We start from the raw sequence: 23,232 nt of genomic DNA on the forward strand, positions 1-23,232 counted from the left end.
GCTGTTGCTTCATCAATACGTGTATAAACTTACACATCATCAAAAAGGGTAGCAGCTATTTCTGTAATCAATCCAGAAATAATAAGCTGGGCATGTTTATTAACTTCCATTATAAACATACAGATATATATCTGCAAATATGTCAAGAAAAGACAAATATTGGTGGTTCTGGTATTTCAGCATTAGTTATTATTTGGAGTTGTCATCTTAAGAAATAGCCTGATACAAATACTGATATGCAGAAATGCATTCAGGTGTATTAATTACTATGTATCCAGACGTTGCAGATACGAAGCGAATGTGGGAATGAATCGTGAGCATCATGTTCTTGTGAAAGCTTTGTTAAATTCTTAAATATCATCATATACCCTCCTCTTAACTGTGTTAGTGGATTTTCAGGGGCACATAAATCTTATCATAGAATTTAGCAATGGTTAAATTTTCACATAATGTGTTGTATGGTGACAAAATTTTCCTACCAGTATGTGCAGGTGAAGTCACTGTTTACCAGTCATTCGTATTTTCTGTCATTTAGATAATCAGTATAGCAGTAATACTTCTCCCTCTTGAATTATGTAAGGAAATCCCACCATTTGGCTAAATAAAACCTCCAGAAGAAATTCTCTTGAAATCTTTAGAACATGGAGGTGGTTTGTTTAATCTGCTTCTTCTAATGTAATATTAGAACTCAATTTCTGTATCACCACTTTTATTGATATTATTTATGCCAAAGCTGAAAATGCAGCAGACCATATTTCAGCTTGAAAATAGTATTCTCTGTATTAAGTGCCATGTATCTGTACTCTATATTGAAATGAGTGATCATTCTTTTATATGGAGAAAAGGCCAGAAAAATAGAATCCTAAAAAATCCATTTCCCTCACTGCTTTTAAATCACATTGGACCTAAGAATTTATAAGTAGTCACCATGTGTGGTGAAGTGGAGAAATTGAAAAGTCACACAATATTACAAAGTTGTCTATTCTATCTAAGTTACCAACTTTTACTCTTATCCCCATTTCCTCCTCAGCCCATATAAACACAGCCACACCAGCCACATCTCCTCCCAGTCACTATTTGCCCATTTTACATTTTACTTGGTTTCCTAGATATGTACACGTTGCCTTTTTTGTTTTAAAAAAAAGTTTATTTGGGGGCACCTGGGTGGCTCAGTCGGTTAAGCCTCCGACTTTAGCTCAGGTCATGATCTCCCAGTTTGTGGGTTCGAGCCCCATGTCGGACTCTGTGCTGACAGCTCAGAGCCTGGATCAGATTCTGTGTCTCCCTCTCTCTCTGCCCCTCCCTCCCTCTGTCTGTCTCTCTCCCCTTCCTTTAAAAATAAATAAATGATAATTTTTTTTAATTTATTGAAATATTTCCTCCTTTTCCACTCTCCCCTCTTATTTCTCTCCCCCAACCCTTTCTCTCTGCTCTGATCATTACAAACAACCTTAAGAGACCATGAATTACATGACATTTTTGACTTTGTGCAAAGGCTCTGCCACACACATATCATGCTGGAACCAGAGTCCCTGGCTTGTCCTAGTCAGCCATCCTCCATTCGTCTGCGTGGTTTTTTTCCCCATAAAAATAAGGGATCATAGAATTTTTGTTTCCTTTAGTGAATGCGTTCTTTTGCTATTATCAGGAAATGAAGCAATTTGTTTTTTGAGTTTAAGATGAAGTTTATTTGGAGGCCCTGTCCCCATTGTAGAAGCATAGCAAGATATACAGAAGAGTGGAGGAAAGAAAATGAAATCCCCTGTAATCTCATTGACCTTCACATATCCATGTTGGAGAAGGAGCCAAGTCTGGTCATCGACAGGGTCATTTTGGTGCCTTTACATTCAGAATTATTTTTGGCTTGTTATGAGGGTCAGCTCTCCTATAGCATTTTCACCAAATCCCAACCCAGGACAGCCATCCAGCCCCAGCCTGTCATTGCTAGTATTTCCATGCATATACAGTCAATCTTAAGAGCATTCTGTTTTGCTGTGCACCCTGTGCTGAAAGGCTGACTCTGTCTATCTATGTATCTATCTATCTATCTATCTATCTATCTATCTAACATGTATCTATCTAACATGTATCTAACATTATCTATCTATCTATCTATCTATCTATCTATCTATCTATCTATCTATCATGTATCTAACATCTATCTATCATCTATCTATCTATCTATCTATCTATCTATCTATCTATCTATCTATCTATCTTTGTTTCATTAGATATTAGATTCATTAAGGGCTATGTGGTGACATGGCTTCTCACACTGAAATCACACTGATTTTTGCTTCTTCTCCATAAACATGGCTTTTTTATTCCCACTTCAAATTTTACAGGCTGCTTCTCCCTCTCCCTCTCTTTTAAAGATGACTTTTCACCTGTCTTGTGTTAAGTAGTCTGCTTTTTTACTGCCACAGAATTGGCACATATCACACCACCCCACACACAACAGACTGGTTTTTTTCTTTTGGGATATAATTGGCATATAATATTGTAATAGTTTTAGGTGTCAGGACTGAATTCTTAATCCAAATTCATTCCCATAGAATTTTCAGGACTTTTCCTTAGCCAACTCTGGGTTAAAGACTTGAATGTAAGACCTGAAACCATATTAACTCCCAGAAGAAAACATAGGCATTAAGCTCCTTGACATAGGTCTTGATGATGATTTTTTGGGTTTGACACCCAAAGCAAAGGCAACAAAAGCAAAAGGAACAAGTGGGATTATATTAAACTAAAAAGCTTCTGCACAGCGAAAGAAACCATCAATGAAATTAAAAGGCAGACTACTGAATGGGAGAAAATATTTGCAAATCATGTACCTGATGAGGGGTTAATATACAAACTATGGAAAGAACTCCTATAACTCAATAGCAAAAAAACAAAACACAAAAACAAAAAAACTGATTTAAAAAATAGGCAGAGGATCTGAGTAGACATTATTCTAAAGAAGAGATACTGATAGCCAACAGGTACATGAAAAGATGCTCAACATCACTAATCAGCAAAATGCAAATCCAAACGACAATGATATATCACCTCACATGTTTTAGAATGACTAGTATCAAACAGACAAGAGGGGTGCATGCGTGGCTTAGTCAGTTAAGTGTCTCACCCGTGATTCCAGCTCAGGTCATGATCTTGTGGTTTGTGAGATTTAACCCTGTGTTGGGCTCTGTGCTGATGGTACAGAGCCTGCTTGGTATTCTTTCTCTCCCTCTCTCTGCCCTGCCTCTGCTTATGCATGCAAACTTTCTCTCAAATATATATTTTTAAAAAGACAAGAGGGGCACTTAGGTGGCTCACTCAGTTAATCTTCCGACTTCAGCTCAGGTCATGATCTCACAGTTTGTGAGTTTGAGTTCCACGTCAGGCTCTGTGCTGACAGCTCAGAACCTGGAGCCTGCTTTGGATTCTGTGTCTCCCTCTCTCTCTGCCCCTCCCCCGCTTGTGCTCTGTCCCTCTGTCTCTCAAAAATAAAATAAACATTTAACAATTTAAAAAAAAGGCAAGAAATAAGAACTGTTGGCGAGGATATGGATGTTGGTGCAGCCGTTATGGAAAATGGTATGAAGGTTCCTAAAAAAATTAAAAATAGAACTACCATATGTTCAGCAATCTACTCCTAGATATTTATCTGAAGAAAATGAAAACAGTAACTTGAAAAGATATATGTTCCTCCATGTTCACTGCAGCATTAGATGCTGAACTAACAGAGACACCCAGGTGCCCCAAAAATGCAAATATTTTTAAAGTTATATTTTCAATTAGGAACCCAGATTTGTGGCTAAAAGAGGAAATGTGAAGTTTAATTGTAGAACTGGTTAAAAATGTAGAAACTAATCAAAGAAATTTAGCAGAAAAATAAGAATTATGACCACAAGATTTTGTTTCCTTAAGTTTCTCATTATAAGGAGTTCTCAAAGTAAAGATTAGTATTACCATAATCATCAATGATAATTATCAGTAAGTAGCAATCTTACCTCCAAAAACTGTGAGAGATACTTTGACACTTATTTGAAATGAGTCTACATCATGGAAATGCAAGTGAATTGAGTTGACATTGCTAGTTTGAAATAACCTTGCCTGAGTAACATTGTATGAAACGACGCTTTTGAGTAACATTGTATGAAACAACACTTTTGCAGCAGGTTGACAACCAGTCAAGATTTAGCTGTTCTCAAACAAACATAATGTTACCATATGAGCCTGCCGGTATAGACTCAAGAAAAATGAAAGCATACATCCACATGAAAACTTGCGTACAGATGTTCAGAGCAGCATTGCTTAGAATAGTCAAAAAAGTAAAACCAACCCAAATGTCAAATGACAAATGGATACATGTGATTTCTCTATACAATGGATTCAACCACTAAGGTAATGGAAATATATTGTTATATGCCAAATATACCTCAATGAGTAAAGTAATGAAGTTCTGACACTATAACGTGGATGAATCTTGAAAACATTGTGCTAAGTGAAGGAAGCCAGACGCAAAAGGCCACGTATTGTAGGAATCCACTTTTAGGAAATGCCTAGAATAGACAATTCTAGAGAGAGAGAAAAAATAGATTCATACTTGTCACGGGCTGGGGGAAGGAGAAAACGGGGAGTGACAGATAATTGGCAGGGGCTTATTTGGGGAAGAATAACAAAAATATTTTGGAACTAGAACGTGGTGAACAAGTAGAATGGTTGTACCACTCTGTAAATGTACTAAACATGACTGAATTGTGGACTTAAGAAAGGTGAGTGCTATTTGCAGCATCATGGATGGAACTGGAGGGTGTTATGCTAAGTGAAATAAGTCAGGCAGAGAAAGACAGATGCCATATGTTTTCACTCTTATGTGGATCTTGAGAAACTTAACAGAAGACCATGGGGGAGGGGAAGGGGAAAAAAAAAGTTACAGAGAGGGAGGGAGGCAAACCATGAGAGACTCTTAAAAACTGAGAATAAACTGAGGGTTGATGGGGGGTGGGGGAGAGGGGAAAGTGGGTGATGGGCATTGAGGAGGGCACCTATTAGGATGAGCACTGGGTGTTGTATGGAAACCAATTTGACAACAAATTATATTAAAAAAAAAGGTGAGTGCTATAGCATATGAATTATATTTCAATTAAAAAGACATCAATCTGTCTTAATTCTGTAAGAAAATTAGAAGTTTCTGTCAATTAACACTGTGAACTCATAGTGGTGTAATACAATGAAAAGTGTAATAAAATTTTTGAGATCCTCCTTCAAAGGCAAGGGTAGAATTGTTATTATGGCAGATGAACCTTTCATAAGAAAAGGAAACTTGGCAAACCTTGAGATTCATCTTCCAGCTCATCCCCAAAGTGTTTGGGGATCTAAAACTAAACGAAAACATTGTAATTCTATAAACAGCAACAAAAATCAGCTGATAAATGCAGTGGTGTCAACGAAGGACGAGATGAGAGATATGCTAGCCCACTTCTTGGATTTGCGTGGGAGCCTGGACAGAGATGATCTGACCGCTCCACTGGTTTTTCTTTGCTATATATATATAGAAGTGATATCTGGGAAGGTACCTTAATATTGCAAAGAACTCTGTGATGAAACAAGCAGTCTTTGGGAAAGATTTTCATGAGCTGTTGGTGTGTTTAGGCCAGTGTCCTCCTTAATGGGGTGAGGGACACAGAGTGTGGATATATTACACAAATGGAGAGCTATGATCAGTGTGAAGGCTGCTGTGTGCCCTGAGAACACCTGCTAGTAAGACCCACCTTCTGGTCTCCTTAGTGTATTTAGTGGAGTGACAAAGATGTTAACATTTATTAAGAAGGGCTAGGGGAACTTTTAAAACCTCGTTTGTAGATAAACTTCTGATCTGTGATGATGAGTGTTTTATCCACTTATACATCTGAGTACTATATTATTTGGGGAAAATGTCTAGATTTTTAAAATCAAAGTTCAATCTTCCTTTAGGAACATACAAGTTTCCTGTTAAATGATTAAAATCCCGGAAAAGGTGAATGAAATGATTTGCCATTCAATTGCAAGTGATTTGCAGACTTTTTGTAGCTTTTAAACTGTTTTTTAATTTCTTCAGTATATCAATATATCTATATAATATTGGACCCCTGATTCCCATTTACAGAGATGCAATTCAATCTAGATTAAAGACTTAGAGTGAAAAAGACATAAACAGGTAGTAACCTTTTGAATTAACATTAGCAAGTTTTCAAAGTGAAAAGGCAAACAACTACTGCATTTTTCTAAGTTGGCATGTAAGACATCAGGATTGTTACAATCTTTTCTGGTCAAAGTACTTGTTAATAGAAGCATTTTCAAAGTTTTAAATATTACCCCATGATCCCATCTCAAAAAAGGTAGGTAAGTCCTTGATTGAAATAAAGACTTGTACTTCATTTCAGCCCAGAGTTTATTTTATTTTCTAAATGTGCTTTATGGAGTGTGAAAAAATAAACATGAAGAAGTGTAATGCCTAAGGCAAGGGACTGAGGGGGCACTGTCAGAACCGAGAAGGCTGTAAGATTTCACTCTCCTTTGAAAGCTCTCAAGTTCGGGTGCCATAGTTTAATGGAAGTTGGTAGAAGACATGAGACTCTGGAGCCAGAGCAAAAGTTTACTACTCACAGCAACAGCAATATCCAAATTACCAGCATCCTCCAGGCCCCAATCCCACAGGGCCTGTGAATAGGGCCAGGTGATACCTTCATTCACAGTGGGTGGAGCTTAAAGACAAGAACCCAGAGCTTAGGGAGCCTGCATCTTTTGTAACAGCACATTTACCTACTCATTGCTCCAGGAAGAGATATTCTCTGTGTCTTCCAAGGATGTTTGCTGTGCAGGCATCCATGAGAATATAGTCCAGCTCACAGGGTAGGAAGGCAAGATTGCAGAAACAGAAAAAGTCCAATGGAAACATATTTGAGTTAAATTCTTTTATATTGTATAATGTTAAAATGACCATGATTTAATGGAAAACCTTCTTGAATAATCCTTACCATAATATTTGTGGTATTTGCCTAAACAGCAATCATTAGAAATAGGTTAGGAGCATTTTATAACAGAGAGTTAAGTGATTTAATACAGACTCTTACAGGGACTTTGTATCAAAGCAAGTACTAACATGTTCAAAGATAAGTTTTAAACTTACTGGACAAAATAAAGCTTTTATTTGACTCCTGATCTTGAACTTCAGGTGTTTAACTTTAAAATTGTCTGATGTACCTATGATATTTTCATTCAGTGTTAATATTCAGGAAGTACTCAGCCATCTATCAGAGCAGTTAGTTGCATTACAGATGAATCTAGAGAACTGTGTACGATGAAAGGCAAGATACACATTAGCTTCTTAACCTTTAAAGCTTATATTAAAGGATGCTGTGTGTGTGTGTGCATGTGTGTGTGTGTGTGAGAGAGAGAGACAGAGAGATAAAAGTCATAAAAGATGTGTCATAAAAGTCAAATTGAGGTTTGATATTTGTGATGATTACATCAGTGCACATAGTTAAACTAGAGATGCCTTTGTGAGAAATCATGTACAATCATACGTTTAGTGCCCAATTTAATTAACAGTACACATTTGTAAACAAAATGTTGGCCTCAGGTGTGCAGTTCATAAGCATGAAACAACTTTTAGAATATCATACAATTCAGAATATAAACATGTAGATATTTTGACATTTTCCTTTTGAAAGGTGTGATATCCAGGATATTTTGGTTAGTTGACATGTTGTCTGAATTTTGAAAGATGAGTTATTAATCCTTTTGTGAAGTAGAAAACTTAGCCTGTTGAAAGTTTCAAGGAATACCTCCAGAGATCTCAAAATTATGTGAGACCCTTACTATCTGCTCATTACTGCAAATATATCATCCTATAGTACTGGTATCCTGATGACTATGAAAATATCTTTTTTTTTCTTAAAAGAGTAATTATTAAGCTATGACTTTCATTTATCACACACAAAAAATCTCTACCTGAAATCCCTCACTTATTTTCCTATATCTGCCATATATTCTCCTTAATGTCTGCAATAGTTTTGAATACCTCCAGCTTCTAGCCGTGCCCTCCTCTCTGTTCTCAAGAGCATTCAGTATATTGCACATGGTAGAAACCCTAATATAACGTATCACATTGTGATGCGTTATTCTGTTTTAACATCTCTGCCCCAGGCTGTGTTATTCATTTCTGTAACGTCAGTTTCTAGCAGTGTGCCTAGCACATAGTTACTTATTCAGTAAATATTTGTTGAAACTATGAATGAATGAATTTTAATGTCACCAGCAATTTGGTCTAAATCTTATTCATACTTTAGAGCATATGGAAATTAGAACAGTGTGAGTAATTTGAGCAAATTAGATTTTCTATATTAAATGTTGAAATATATGTTTCCTCCTTTTTTTTTTTCACACATTACCACTATTCTAAGTACTTAAAGTACTTCTAGGTACAGCAACTGTGGGATATTTAACAACAAAACTTTACCACAGTATAAATGCATACAATTAAATGCAAAAGGTGATGTTTACAAATTTCTTAAGTTTCTTGCCATAACTGTAGGGTTCTATAATGGATTAAATTAGTAAAAAAAAAAAGCCACACACATTCATTTATTTGTTTATTTCAGAAGCACCTAGTAACTGTCTTTGTCAAGTACTTTAATACATGATAGATACACAAACTTTTGGAAAGATGTTGGGGGAGACAGTTTACAGTATTCAGATACTATAAAATTCATTTAATTCAGTGGTTTTTAGTATATTGACAGAGTTGTATATTCATCACCACAATCAATTTTAGAAGATTTTTATCACCCCCAAGAGAAACTCCATACCCTTTAGCAATAATTCACGTTTCCAAACACTCACCACTGCCTATGGATAGGCAAATAGATTTGCCTATTCTGAACATTGAATGTAAATGGAATAATACAATTTGTGGTCTTTTATAACTGGCTTCTTTTCTTTAATATTTGTTTCATTCACAGTGTAGTTTGAATCAGTGCTTCATCCCTTTTTAATTACTACAAAATATTTCATTGTATGTACATATCACATGCATGCATATATTCATGTATCAATCCCTGTACCTTTTGGCTATCATTAGTAATGCTGACATGAACATCATGCAAAGGTTTTTGTATGAACATATGTTTTTATTTCTCTTGGGTATATACCTAGGAGTAGAAGATCTGGATCATGTGGTAACTCTGTTTTATTGTTTGAGGAGCCACTAAACTGTTTTCCAAAGTGGTTGCACCATTTTACGTTCCCACCAGCGATGTGTGAGATTCCAGTTTCTCTACATTTATAGAGATTTTAAGAGACTTAACAGATGTTTTCAGGTGGAGCTTAAGAATGTATGATAGTTTTGATGACTATCAGAAAGCTCTTTTCCAATTTATTTTGGAAAAAGTTAATTTTTGTTGGTTAGTAATAGCTGCTAACATTTACTGAGTGCAATATACTATGCATTAATCTAAGAATTTTACATGTATTCAGTCATCTAATGTTTGTAACAATTGTAACGACCCTATACAATAGGTATGAACATTATTCTTACCTTTGAGGATGTTTAAGTCTAGAAAGCTTAAGTGGCATATCAAGAAATTTAAGAAGAGATTGCACCCATGTGTCTGGCTTGAGACTGTATTTGAGCTTACACTTGACAATGGTAAATGTTAGGGGAATGTGCCACTGGTTTACATTTTCACTGGAAAGTTAGCAAATACATTTGAAAGTGGAATTTTGTATTTAAAATATAGGTATAAAATTGTAGTGTGGGTTTTGGTCTGTTGGGCAAAGACTTCAGTTTATTGACTAACCATGTTTTTGACCATTAATTATGATTTATGCTAAGTCAGTAGAAAATGTCAAGATGTTGATTTCTTATACTAATATTAGTGAGTGTTTGCTGTATGAGTGTTTGTTGTCATTTAGTGAGTGTTTACTCTGTGCCAGGCACTCTTCCAAATGTTTCTTTTCTATAACTCAACAGTTCATGTGGTGCTGGCTTTGGAATATATTAGTTTATATATTTTTAATACATGAATCAATAATTTATATTAGCTCACAATGAAAATATGTGCTTCTTCTTTTCTTTACCTAATACAAATAATTATCTTCATTTTTCTCATCTTAAAAATTAGTGAAATAAATTTACCTTAATGTCACATGGAAAACTTATACTAAAATAAAAAAAATAGAACCATTAAAAAAAAGGCTAATTAATTTTATTACTACATCTAGCAAGCTGCCCCATCTCTGAGAGGGAAAGACATAAATTGTTAGCATTTAACATCAGAATATATTTTTTACAATAGTAACTTTTCCTTAAAACAGTACTCCTATCTGAGGAACTTTTTTGTTTATTTGTTTGTTTTTAGGTATCTTTACAAACCTCTTTTTGATTGAAGCAACTGAGAAATGCAAAATCGTTTGAAAATTGTTTCCATACAAAAGAGCAAAGGAAAATTATGTGTGAAAAAGATCTCACCCACAGTTAGGCAAGGAAACAGACCCATGAGCCTCAGGATGGTGTGATCTCCAGGGTCTGTCTGCATGACCACATGTCTGTTTAGTTCCACCGTTGATTCTCAGTGGTAGTTTGTAGTTGTGTAGTTTTGATTTCTTTGTGTTAATCGGCCTCATTGTGTTTTTAACCTCCATTTATATTAGAACAAGTAATGTTCAAATTGTTTCACTCATATATACCATCAAACATACTTATTTTGAAAAATTGTGTACTTTCTTGCACATTTTTAAGTTGGTGTAAAAATTTTATTATAGGTTTAAATAGTTGCGGTATTTTCACATTGTTAATATTAAAGTTTAAATAATAAAATGATTGCATTTTAATGTGTCCAGTAGTATATTAAAACTACGATGACTTGCTCTTTACTATCATTTTAATAACACATAAAAAATCCTATTTTTATTTATTTAAAAAAAATTTTTTTTAATGTTTATTTTTGAGACAGAGAGAGACACAGCATGAGCAGGGAAGGGGCAGAGAGAGAGAGGGAGACACAGAATGTGAAGCAGGCTCCAGGCTCTGACTGTCAGCACTGAGCCCGACGCGGGGCTTGAACTCACGAACCGTGATATCATGACCTGAGCCGAAGTCGGACGCTTAACCGACTGAGCCACCCAGGCGCCCCAAAAAGCTTATTTTTAATAGAAATTTTATAGATATATATATTTCTCAAACTTGTTTTTCTATTTCATTTCCCCACAGAACTTAATACATAATAATAATAATAATAATAATAATAATAATAATCAACTTATTATTCGTGGGTTCCATATTTAATTTCTCTACATGTTACAATGTACTTGTGACCACAAAAACAATACATGTGGCACTTTCTTGGTCTTTCATAGACATACACAGACTTGTGAGAAATTGGAGGCATTCCATGGGCAGAGTTCCAACTGGGGTCAAACAAGGCATCTCTTTGTTTTCTTGTTTTAACTCTTATACTGTGAACAAGTGTCCTTATTGTGGTCTATTTACTGCCATATATTTTTTTTCATTTTGGGTACTTTGTTGGTGATTTTGTTGGTTAAAATGACCCCCAAACATTGTGCTGAAGGGCTGACTAGTATTCCTAACCACAAGAAAGCTATGATGTGCCTGATGGGGGGAAATACGTGTGTAAGAGAAGCTTGTTCAGGCGTGAGTTTCGATTGCTATTTGTTATGAGTTAAGTGTTAATAAATCAACTAAATATGTAAGATAAGGTGTCTTTAAACAGACACGTAAAACAAGGTTATGACTGGTTCCTGAAAATGTGATGAGAGACTCAAAGGAACCTAACTTTTTATTTCTCATGGGAGCAAAATGGCTCCATTTTTGTGAATTTGGTGTTTGTGGTATTTCATTTAACATAACTACCACAAACAACAAAAAATGACTTAAAAATACGTATGCGTCACCTGAAATACACTTCTTCAAGAAAAACATGTATAAAAATTGAAATTGAAGAGAGAGAAGGGAAGATGACAGCAGAGGAGGAGGACCTTAGGCTCGCTTCATCCCACAAATATGAGTAGATAACTATCAAGTCATCCTCAATGCTCCATTGACCTGAAGACTGGCAGAACAAACTCTACAGCTAAAGGCAGCAAAGAGGCCACGTTGAAGAAGGTATAAAGTGTGAATATGCAGTTTGGGAGAGGAAAGGATCATGGCCACTGTGGTGGGGAGGGAGCTGGGGTCACAGAGAAGGGTGAGCGACAGACTAGCACACAGGAGAGCGCACAGGAAAAATGAATCCCCATAGCAGTTGGACTGGAAAACAAAAGGGGCTGAATTTCATGAGTTATTGCAACCAGCAGGGCTTAAAGTTGGCATTTTTAGAGGTCAGGGGGCTTGGCTCAGGGAGAGCTTGGCAGACATTGGGGCTGCTTTTGGAGAGAAGGCAGGACAAACAAGCCACAGACATACCGTGTGGAAACAACAATCTGAAGAGTTCCTGGAGCACACAGCAGGGAGGTTGTTTGCTCATCTTGAAGTGTGTCCCAAAGAGGCAACATTCATGGAGAGACCCCTCCAGGAACAAAGGAACTGGCAGATGCCATTTCCCACCCCCACCCTTTAGCATAAACACAGAGCCACCTGCAGGATCCAACACAGCACTGATGCTCACTACCTAATTTGCTTACACCAAGCCGCATCCCCCTAAGCCTTGGTGGAACCACCCTTTTCTGTCATTCTTGCCTCAATCCCAGCATAGTGGTCCCTGTCCCCCAGAAGACCAGCCCAAACCTCTGTCCACACTGTGTCTTCTGTCTCTGGAGTTCTTCATAAGGTCATTACCCTCAAGAACAGGAGAGGTAGCTGATTTTCCTAACATATAGAAGCTGACACAGAGACTTAGACAAAATGAGAAGAAAGAGGAATTTGCCCCAAAAGGAAGAGTAGGACGAGGCCATGGCCAGAGATCTAAGTGAAACAGATTTAAGGAACATGCCTAATAGATAAGAATGATCATACAGATACTCAATGGACTTGAGAAAAGAGTGGAAGACATGAGTGAGACCCTTAACACAGAGATAAGGAATAACGTAGCAGAGATAAAAGGCTCGATAAATGAAATGAGAAACACACTTGTGGAATGAACAGCAGTCTGGAAGAAGCAGAGGAATGAATTCATGACCTAGAAAACAGAGTAATAGGAAGAAATCAAGCTGAACCAAAGAGAAAAATAAAAACAACAAAGAATTATTGCAAACAAGAATAGACTTAGGAAGCTCAGTGACTCCATCAAATGTAATAACATTCACATTTTAGGAGTGCCAGAAGAAAAGGAGAAAAAAAAGGGAGCAGAAAATTTATACAAAGAAATAATAGCTGAAAACTTCCCTAATTTGGGGAAGGAAACATATATCCAGATCCAGGAAGAACAGAGAACCCCCAACAATATCAACAAAAGCAGATCCACTCCAAGACATAGGATAATTAAAATAGAAAAATATAGTGATAAAGCGTTTTAAAAAGAGCAAGACAAAATGAGACAGTTACACACAAGGGAAACACTACAAGGTTATCAGGGGATTTTTCAGCAGAAATTTCCCAAGCCAGAAGGGAGTGGCATGATATATTTAAAGTGCTGAATGAGAAAAATCTGCGGCCAAGAATACTCTCTCCAGTGATGCTACCATTGAGACTAGAAGGAGAGATAAAGAGTTTCCCCAGACAAATAAAAACTAAAAGAGTTCATGACCACTAAACCGGCTCTGCAAGAAATATTAAAGGGGACTCTTTGAGTGGAAAGGAAAGATTGAAAATGACAGTATGAAGGTAGGAAACACAAAAACAGTAAAAATGAGTATTTTTGTAAAATATTAGCCCAGTAAGTCACAAAATAAAAACGTGTAACATATGACACCATATACCTAAAAGATGGAGAGAAGAGGAGTAAAGAATGGGTTCAAACATAAATGACCATCAACTTAATATAGACTGCTAAACAGAGAAGATATAATATACAAACCTAATGGTAACTTATTACCATTATACCATTACCATTAGAATAAAGAATAAAGAGAAGGAAAAATAAATTAAAAATGGTTTAAAGACCTAAATTTGAGGCCTGAAACCATAAAAATCCTAGAAGAGAACATAGGCAGTAACTTCTTTGACATCAGCTGTAACAGTTTCTTACTAGATATGTCTCCTGAGGCAAGGGATACAAAAGCAAAAATAAACTATTGTGACTTCATCAAACTAAACAGTTTATTCACAGTGAAAGGAACAATCACCAGAAACTAAAAAGGCAAACTACTGAATGGGAGAAGATATTTGCAAATGGCTTTTCCAACAAAGGGTTAGTATCCAAAATACATAAAGAACGTATAAAATTCAACACCTAAAAGTGAATAATCCAATTAAAAACTGGGCAGAAGACATGAACAGACATTTTTCCAAAGAAGACATCCAGATGGCTAACAGACAAAGAGGAAAAGATGCTCTTCATCACTTACCATTAGGGAAATGCAAAACAAAACTACAATGAGATATCTCCTCACATCTGTCAGAATGGCTAAAATCAACAACACAAGAAAGGACAGGTGTTGGCAAGGATGTGGAGAATAAGAGCCCTCCCGTACTGTTGGTGGGAACGCAAACTGGTGCCGCCACTGTGGAAAACAGTATGGAGGTGCCTCAAAAAGTTAAAAATGAAACTACCCTACAGTCTAGCAATTGCATTACTGAGTATTTACCCAAAGAATACGAAAACACTAATTCAAAGGGGGTATATACATGTGCCCTGATATTTATAGCAGCATTATTTATTATAGCCAAGATATGGAAGCAGCCCAAGTGTCCACTGATTGATGAATGGGTATAGATGTGGTGTGGATGGAGCTAGAGAATATAATGCTACGTGAAATAAATCAGCCAGAGAAAAACATCATAAGATTTCAGTTATATGTGAAATTTCGGAAAGAAAACAAATGAGCAAAGGGGGGCAAAAGAGAGAGAGACAAATCAGGACACAGCGTCGTATCTATAGAGATCACACTGATGGTTACCAGAAGGGGAGGGCCATGGGGGGATGGGTGAAATAGGTGATGGGAGATTAAGGAGTGTACTCATCCTGATGAGCACCAGCTGATACGGAATTGTTGACTCACTATATTGTATACTTGGTACTAATATAACACTGTATGTTAGCTAACTGAAATTAAAATAAAAACTTAAAAAATGAAACTTAAGATGTATATTTTAATTCCGTGGTATCATAAAGCCTTGATATTAACAATTTCTACTTGGATTATGATATTGTAATATTTTTTAGTTTAAAAGTTATAAACAGTATAAATATATATATATCTGATGAATAATTTCTTGGTGTTTTTGACAAATAATTATTCAACAATTTATACCACATAAAGTTATATTGGAAATGCCTCTCTTAATTAGGTGGATTGGGTTATTTTTCTAACTGATAACATGTGTCTGTGGATGAGTTTTACTTATTCCTAGAATGAAATAAATTCAACATCATTCTTTTCATGTTTGTAGTTGTTCTAATAAATAAGCATATGGGAATAGAAGGAATTTTATTATAATGTTATTACTTCATTTTTTAATGCATTCAAAATTATAATATGAGAAAAATACTTAGTAAGCCTTCATTACAGTTATTTCAGTGATTTATCAGTTTATGACCCAACTGAGTCCATCTTTAATTTTGTTGAAAGCAAAGAATTTGCAATTACATACTTACACTGGGAAAATAATCGTATAGAGTCATTCAGTTTTTCAGTTTCTGGGAAGAGTGCAAAATAGAATGCAGCCACAATTTTTTAAGTCATTATTTTTAATTTAACGGCTATCTTTCATTCAGAGGGATTTTGTTCAATCTGATAAATTTATAAAATGTTGGGAAAATTAAAATATTAATTTCTATACAACGTTGCTAATGCAATATTTACAATTAATTGTTTTTATCTTTAAATATGCTTTTGTCAAAGCCTTGGAGCTGTGTATAAGTTATTCTATTTATGGGAAATACCTACTTTTTGACATGTTTGGTAAAACTAGCCTTCTTTATCAGATTAGTCAGCCGATGAGAATTAATTTGTCAGAACAAAAATGGCCCCACACAGGCATCTTGTTGTAATCGTATTCTTATATTACAATGGGTGTGTGGCTGTCTGGTTGTCTAACCGGCTGTCTAGCTAGCTGACTGAATGACTGAGTGGGTGGGTAGAGGGACAGATGGATGGATGGAGGGAGGGAGGGAGGGAGGGAGGGAGGGAGGGATGCATGGATGGAAGGGTAGGTAATTGGTAAGCAGTGAAATGTTTGACAGAAGTTCATTTCCTAAATGAAATAAAGGGACTCTCTCCTTCCATGTTACAGACAACAATCTTAACTCTTCTGAGACTTTCCCTAAGGAGGAATTACTTCTTTGGCAATACTGAGGAGTTAGAAGAGCTAAGATAGTTAAATGAACACTGTCATTCCTCTTGTCCCTCTTTCTGTGTATCTGAATTCCTAACCATTCAGAACCCATGTGGTACTCACGTAGCCTGACATGTGTAAGAGTTCCCTGCTCCCCATACCAGCCTTTGCCCTGGTGCAAGAAGTGAAGCTCCTCTGAGTGTTAATGGTGAACCTCTCCTGGGGTTAAAAATGCCTCCCAGTCACCAGTAATTCAGATTATCCTTTTTTGATGCCCTGCGGTAATGGGCCAGAGTGAAATTCAGGAAGAGTACACGATATACATTTCTTCTGTAAAATGAGAGTATGTTGATTTTGAATGAGGGTGGGACAAAAGATTATTTTGATTATTATTTTGATACCTCAGCCATGATGATGTTTTTAGACATATCAGTTTTAGGAAAGGTATGCAAGGAATAGGAAAGACCACCTTCTTAGACCCCCAGGGTAGTATATAGCTCTGTGTGGAAGTCACTGACTTAAAGGGAAAGGGTTCAAGACACAGGTTCTAGCTCCTGCTTTTTCCCTTATAAATTTTGGGTGAACTACTTTGCCTTCGTGTACATCTGTCTATTTGTTTGAAAAGTAGGAATAGTAAATGCTGCCCCAATTATCTTTCAGAGCTATTGTGAAGATTAACTGGGATAATGTCTGTAAAAGCATTTTGAAAACGGAGAGCTCTAAGCAGAAGCTATCTTTATCTGTATCCTAAAGTCACTTTAGATCAATTATAGTGTACTACAAAGCATAGTGAAATAGAACTTCATCCAAAAAACCATTCCTGTTGAAAGAGAATAACAGATAGATATTTTTGTTACCTAAATATTAATATTGTCCAATTGACAGTAACCACAACTGTAAGCCATGCATTCAGACTTAGGTAAGAGCTAATAATTGTTGAAACTTATCGTGTAGTAGACACTTTCTGCATTCCATATATGAATTCATTTAATTCTCACAACACATTTATGAGGCAGGCACTATTATTATCTCTTATTTTGTAGATCATAAAGGGACCCAAAACTGTGTCACTTGCTTACACACTCGGTAAGGGACAGACCTAGGCTTTGAATCCTGGCAGGTTATTCCAGAGTGCATGGTGTTAGCCATAATCCACACCTCTTGTTATATAGATCCTTTATTGCATGTTTCCTACCTCCCATTCTCCACTTCCCATAACATGACTTCTGCTAAATAATTAAAAAGGAAATGGAAGAATTAATCAATGAAGAAAAGAGTATATGGCAGGGCGAAGAGAGAGAGAGAAAGGACCAATGGGAAATCCAATGGGTACTCCTTTGTCAAAGAATCACAGTGGTTGCTTCAAGGCCGTGGGTGACTTCTTTGGCAGTTGCTCTTGCCTTGGCCCCCTGGTCTCTTTCCCACTGAGGAGGGTACAAAAGGCTCACTGTCGTGTCTATCGTGGGAGTCTGGGGGCAGAGAGAGACCCACACACTCCAAGTCTGGCTAAATGAGTACACGTCACCAGTCCCAACTCAAAGACAGGAAGGGACAGAAGAGCACAGAGTGTGGTTTATGAACACACTTCCATCAAATCTCAAGGGAGTGCAACATAGTCTGATGCATCTTTATTTTTCATAACAACTTAGCCTTTGATTCTATGTGGTGTTAATACTGACATTCCTGCCTTCTTATAGTTCTTTTGCTTGGCTTTTTTTTTTTATTCATTTACTTTCAAACAATTTGTGTCTTTATATTTAAAATGGAACTTTTTTTAGACAGTATATATTTGGATCTACTTTGTTCTATCCATTCTGAGTCTCTGCCTTTTAATTAGAGTGCTTATTCCATTAAAATTTAATGTACTTATTGATATGGTTGAATTTGGTCCTACCATTTCATTACATTTTTTCTATTTGCTCCTCTGTTTTTATTTCTCTGTTTCTCTTTTCCTGCCCTTTTGGGGATTCAATATCTTTTAGAATACCACTGTAATTTTTATTTACTTTTTAACTTAACATTTTTATTCACTTTGATTTTTACTCTAAGAATTATAATGTATATTCTTCAATTTTTACAGTCTGTTTATTGTTGACATTGCACCACTTTCCCCTGAAAATGTAGGTTTACAACCTAATAGGTCCATATCCATTCCCCCATTCTTTGTGCTACACATGTCATACTTGTTATGTCCGCAATGTGTTTTAAACTCCATATGAAACTTTATGTCGCCCTATAGCTTGAGGAATGTAGGAACTGGTCCTAAGGGGTAGATAACTCCATGGACTCACATAGTTCTGGGGATGGGCTGGCGTAAAAGGTTGTGGGAGTGTTGGATTTTAGAATAAGAATACAGCATAAAAATCCTGTTGAGTGAACATTTCCTATGGAAATATATTGAATTACACATGAATTATGTTGCATGCAGCTTGGATAATACAGCCCTGGGAGAACACTCAGATACAAAAGAAGAGAGTCTAAGCAGACCCCTGGGAACTCTAAACTCAGTAGGTCCAACAAAGGAAGAGAACCCAGTAGATGAAGCTAAGAAAGCATGTCCTGTGTTGTAGGGGAGACCAGCATGGTGCAGTAACAGATGCCAGGGGAAAAAGTGTTGTGAGAAGAAGAGTCTACTGAATGTCTCTGAACGTTCAAATGTGAGAACAGAAATGAAACCGTTGAATTAGAAATATGGAGGTTATTGCTTTACCAAGAATGATCTTCAAGAGTGGGTTCACAAAAGCATGCAAAGCAAATCAGTGGAGAGCAGAACTATAAGAAATTCACAGTAAGGTTTTCTGTGCAGAGAATAAGGGGTACAGTGCCTGAAGGGATGTGAGGACAAGGTTTATCTGTTTATGACAGGAGGTAGTAGACTTAGTGATCTTTGTCAAAGGTAAAGAAGAAACTACCTCCACAAGGAATATTTAGAGATATGTAGGGTTACTTTTTGGTTGCCACAATCACCAGAAAGGGTTCCTGGTATCTATTTGACTGTGGCTGGAACTACATGTTCTGCAGGGCGTAGGACATTTTCTCTTGAGGAAGACTTGTCTTGCTCCCAAAGCACTGAGCCTACTTTTATACAGATGACAGTGGTCTATCTTGGGCTCTGTTTTTATTTTATTTTCTCAGCACAGAAATCTGGGCCTCACATGATGTTCCCTGCCAGCTAAAACCACTTGTTCACCATGTCTCTGACAAATCTGGATTCTCTTTGATTTGTCCACTTTAGATCACCCCTTCTAAGATCTCCAGGAAGTCAATCACTGAGACTAAGGGAAAGCCAGGCACTGGCTGGTTTATGCCTATCCTTGAGCCAATCACTGTGACAGGGAGGATGAGAGAAACATAAGCACCCATCACCCAACGACTCCTTCCCCTTTTTCTTCTTAGTTACTTCCTTATCCTCTGGATCTTCTGAACATTGGTTAGGGATGGCATCAAAATGAGTGTAGATGTGTCTCATTATCTTTTCCTTAACAGGGCATTATGGTGTTTATTAATAATATACATTATTCATAATGTTAATTGATATAGTATTTATTTCTGATGCTATTATAGGTGTCATTGAAACAATTCATTCCCAAACTTTTAATTTATAATGAGATCTTAGAAAAGGACATATGCTAAATTCTTTATCATGATCTCTTTGACCCTGGCAGTTTTCTGTCCATCATGAAGAGGAGCAGAAACCAGAAAAATACCCCTACCCCATTTAACGTATCTTCGTTACAATATAAACAATCGATGCTACTTTAATTAGCACTACCTCCTCTAGAAGAGTAAAATTAGGGAACAGTTTTGGAGTACAAGCTTGCCCTGTAGAAAGAGTACAGGATGTGTACCAAGGACTCTGCCCAGAATTTCCTAATGCATCCACAATTGCAACAAATCTTTCGTAATGAACATTTAAGACTGTGTACATTACCTTCATTTAGCAGATAAGGAAGCTGAGAGTAGGTGACCAGGTAACTTGTCCTAAGTCATAATATTAGCAAGCGACACAACCAGGATTCTGGTTTTTCCTTTTCTGGCCCTAAAGATATTCTTCCTGTAGCTTTTCAAGAAGTAGCAGAGAGAGAGGGTTGGATGTGTTCCTCCTCTCCTCTCCTTTGGGAATCTTGGGGTTCCAGGACCAGGACAGAAGGGTCATGACACATTTCTCACATGTGCTAGAAGAAGATGGTGACCCACCACAAATCACACTACTGCCATTAAGCCCTAACCATTTTCTTCTTAATGGCACTTGATTATTGATTACTGGGTCGCTTTAAAGTGTCTGTTCTTTTCCATGACAATATTTTAGTTTGCTTAATACCTGCAGTGCATTTGGTCAGTCTTTCCATTGTAAATTTGTCCTCTATGTCTGAACTGCTGCTCAAAAATACTCATTTCTAAAGTACTGACATGATTTAGCCAAATTGAATGTAAGCTCAGAAACTATAATTTATCTACTTATACAGAATAAGAAAAAGGCCTTGGAGCATCTGGCTGGCCCATTCGCTTGAGCATGCTACTCTTGATCTCAGGGTCCTGAATTCAAGACCCAGGCTGGGCATGGAGCCTACTTAAAAAAAAAAAAAAAAAAAAAAAAAAAGAAAGAAAGAAAGAAAAAAAAAAGAAAAGTGAATTTAGCTCTTCTAGTTAAGAATAAAAAAAAGCCTTTAGGGGCACCTGAGTGGCCCTGCTTCAGATTCTGTCTCCCTCGGTCTCTGCCCCTCCCCCACTCGCTTTCTGTCTCTCAAAAATAAATAAATGTAAAAAACAAAAATGGTTTTAAAGCCTTTGGACACTGATGATTTGAGTTGTGGTACAGAATTATCTAGTATGTTTTTTACAGCTTTTTTGCCCTTTAGTTTTGCTTGTTTTTTTGTTGTGTAATTCTTGTTTTTAAGATGGAATGCCCATGATCAGAACCCATGGAGAAAAATCACCAACTCAGGATATCCTGGAATTTTTATTACTTTTTTTTTTCATTTTAGGAGCTTTTGTGTAGTCCCCAGTTGCTTCTTCCCATACCCTCCCATGGTCTTCGGCTTAAAAAAAAAAAGTCTGTTCAAACTCCTATAAAATCATGTTTGGAGCTGGGACCATACCTTTTGTCCCTTATTGCCCCACACCTGTCTCCTATCTTTTCTGATGAATTGGTTGCCTTATGGTCCCTGATCTGAGGATGCTGTGAATACACCTCCAGGCCTCCCAAGACATTTTATTTCCTCTCCTCTGCTTCAACCGTGTCACATGACGTGTACTTAAAAGTTTATCAAAAGCTCCTTTTCCTCTGTAATTTTTTTTCATCAATTTTTTTTTTTTATTAGGAAGACTTTTGTCACTTCTAGTCCATACTTTTTCTAAATAGTTTTCAGTGCCAGGTAAAATATGTCAGGTTTTTGTTCTTGTGTGTCATGTACAGCACCTGCTCTCGTTTTGGTGTCATTTTTATCTTATTGTGTCTTATAACGTTGTTCGTTATTCTTGGCTCTTAGCTCTTCATGGGAGCCTTTATTTTTTAATCGCATTTTCTGCTAACATGTATAGGGAATACCTGAATTAGGTTATAAAGCCTCTTTGCTGTTGTTGTTTGTCTTTTTTGTCATAAGGAGAAGGAATGTGGACTTTTCTTCTGAGAATATTTTAGGCAGCCTGTTATAGTAGAAATGGAATGGGGTTTAGAATTTGATTGAACTGAATTTGAGTTGTGATTCCATTACAAAGCAGCCGATGTCCTTAGAAAAGTGATTACAATTCTCTAGGACTCCATTTACTATTCCATTAGATAAGGATAATAATACTGACCTTACCAGATCATTGGAAAGCTTAAAAATAGCCTATATAAGGTACAGCTTCTGCCACATAGTACGTGTTCGATTATTATTAACATTGTAATTATCATTTTATTTTAATTATTATTAGTTGGGCCATCTCATATTTGAATTGGGAGCTAGTAAGTGATAATGGTACATTTAAAGGAGATACGGCAGAAAAGAAGCTATAGTGGCTGGCCTTAGCCTTAAGGTGTTTATGATCTTTTAGAGAAGGTGAAATATATACCAAAAACGTGTAAGACATACAAACATTCATTATTTTTGAAGGTAATTATGTAACAGTGGTAAACACTATCAATATTACTTAACACATCACAGGACACCCTCCATGGTTTACTTACTGTGACGATTAGGGAACTGAGAGTTAAAGCTATAGGGGTAATATGTTCTCCGCATATGCTAAGCTGGTAAGAGAACTAATAGGGGTCCTTCGGACTCTGGAGGGTGTCCTTATAACCTCGGTGTTCTGTGCCTTCCATGAGAGAATGTAGAATAGTGTAAGATGTATGTGGTAAATCCACTGGGGCCTGGAAGAGGTGGCTCTGTCTTGACTGGGGTGATAGTGAGAGTCCTCTTGGAAGAGGAATGTTTGAGGCAGATCACGTGGTGACCCAGCTTTCATCAGGCAGTGGTGAAGAAGGGATTGGCAGGAATAAAGGCAAGGCATGGGTGTAGAAGTTTTCTGGAGCATTCAGTTTAGCAGTGTGCTTGTGGGGATTAATGGAGAAGCTGCTGGGATATAGGTTTGTGTCAAATAAGAGGGACCTTGGATTTTTCTCCCTGGCAGTGGGAGACTTTAAAGGATTCAAGTCCGAGCTCTGGACTGATAAGCCTCACTTATTGCAATGGGGCAACACTTGAAGAAAGGCTTACTTTACAGAACGGTATGGGACATTTTGGAAGTGAAGAGAGGATAGCGAGACTCCAGTTGGGAAGCTAGTGCTAGAATCTAGAGAAGACTGACTGAGAGTAGTGACAGAAAGCATG

At 36.8% G+C, this 23,232-nt stretch overlaps 1 protein-coding gene across 2 annotated transcripts in view; it reads left to right on the plus strand.

Moving 5' to 3' along the window:
* PRKN (parkin RBR E3 ubiquitin protein ligase) overlaps nt 1-23,232 on the plus strand; it is a 1,330,206-nt gene that overhangs the window by 238,021 nt on the left and 1,068,953 nt on the right. The window lies entirely within an intron of this gene.

This window comes from Acinonyx jubatus, chromosome B2, assembly GCF_027475565.1.
Source record: "Acinonyx jubatus isolate Ajub_Pintada_27869175 chromosome B2, VMU_Ajub_asm_v1.0, whole genome shotgun sequence".
Taxonomy (NCBI): Eukaryota; Metazoa; Chordata; class Mammalia; order Carnivora; family Felidae; genus Acinonyx; species Acinonyx jubatus.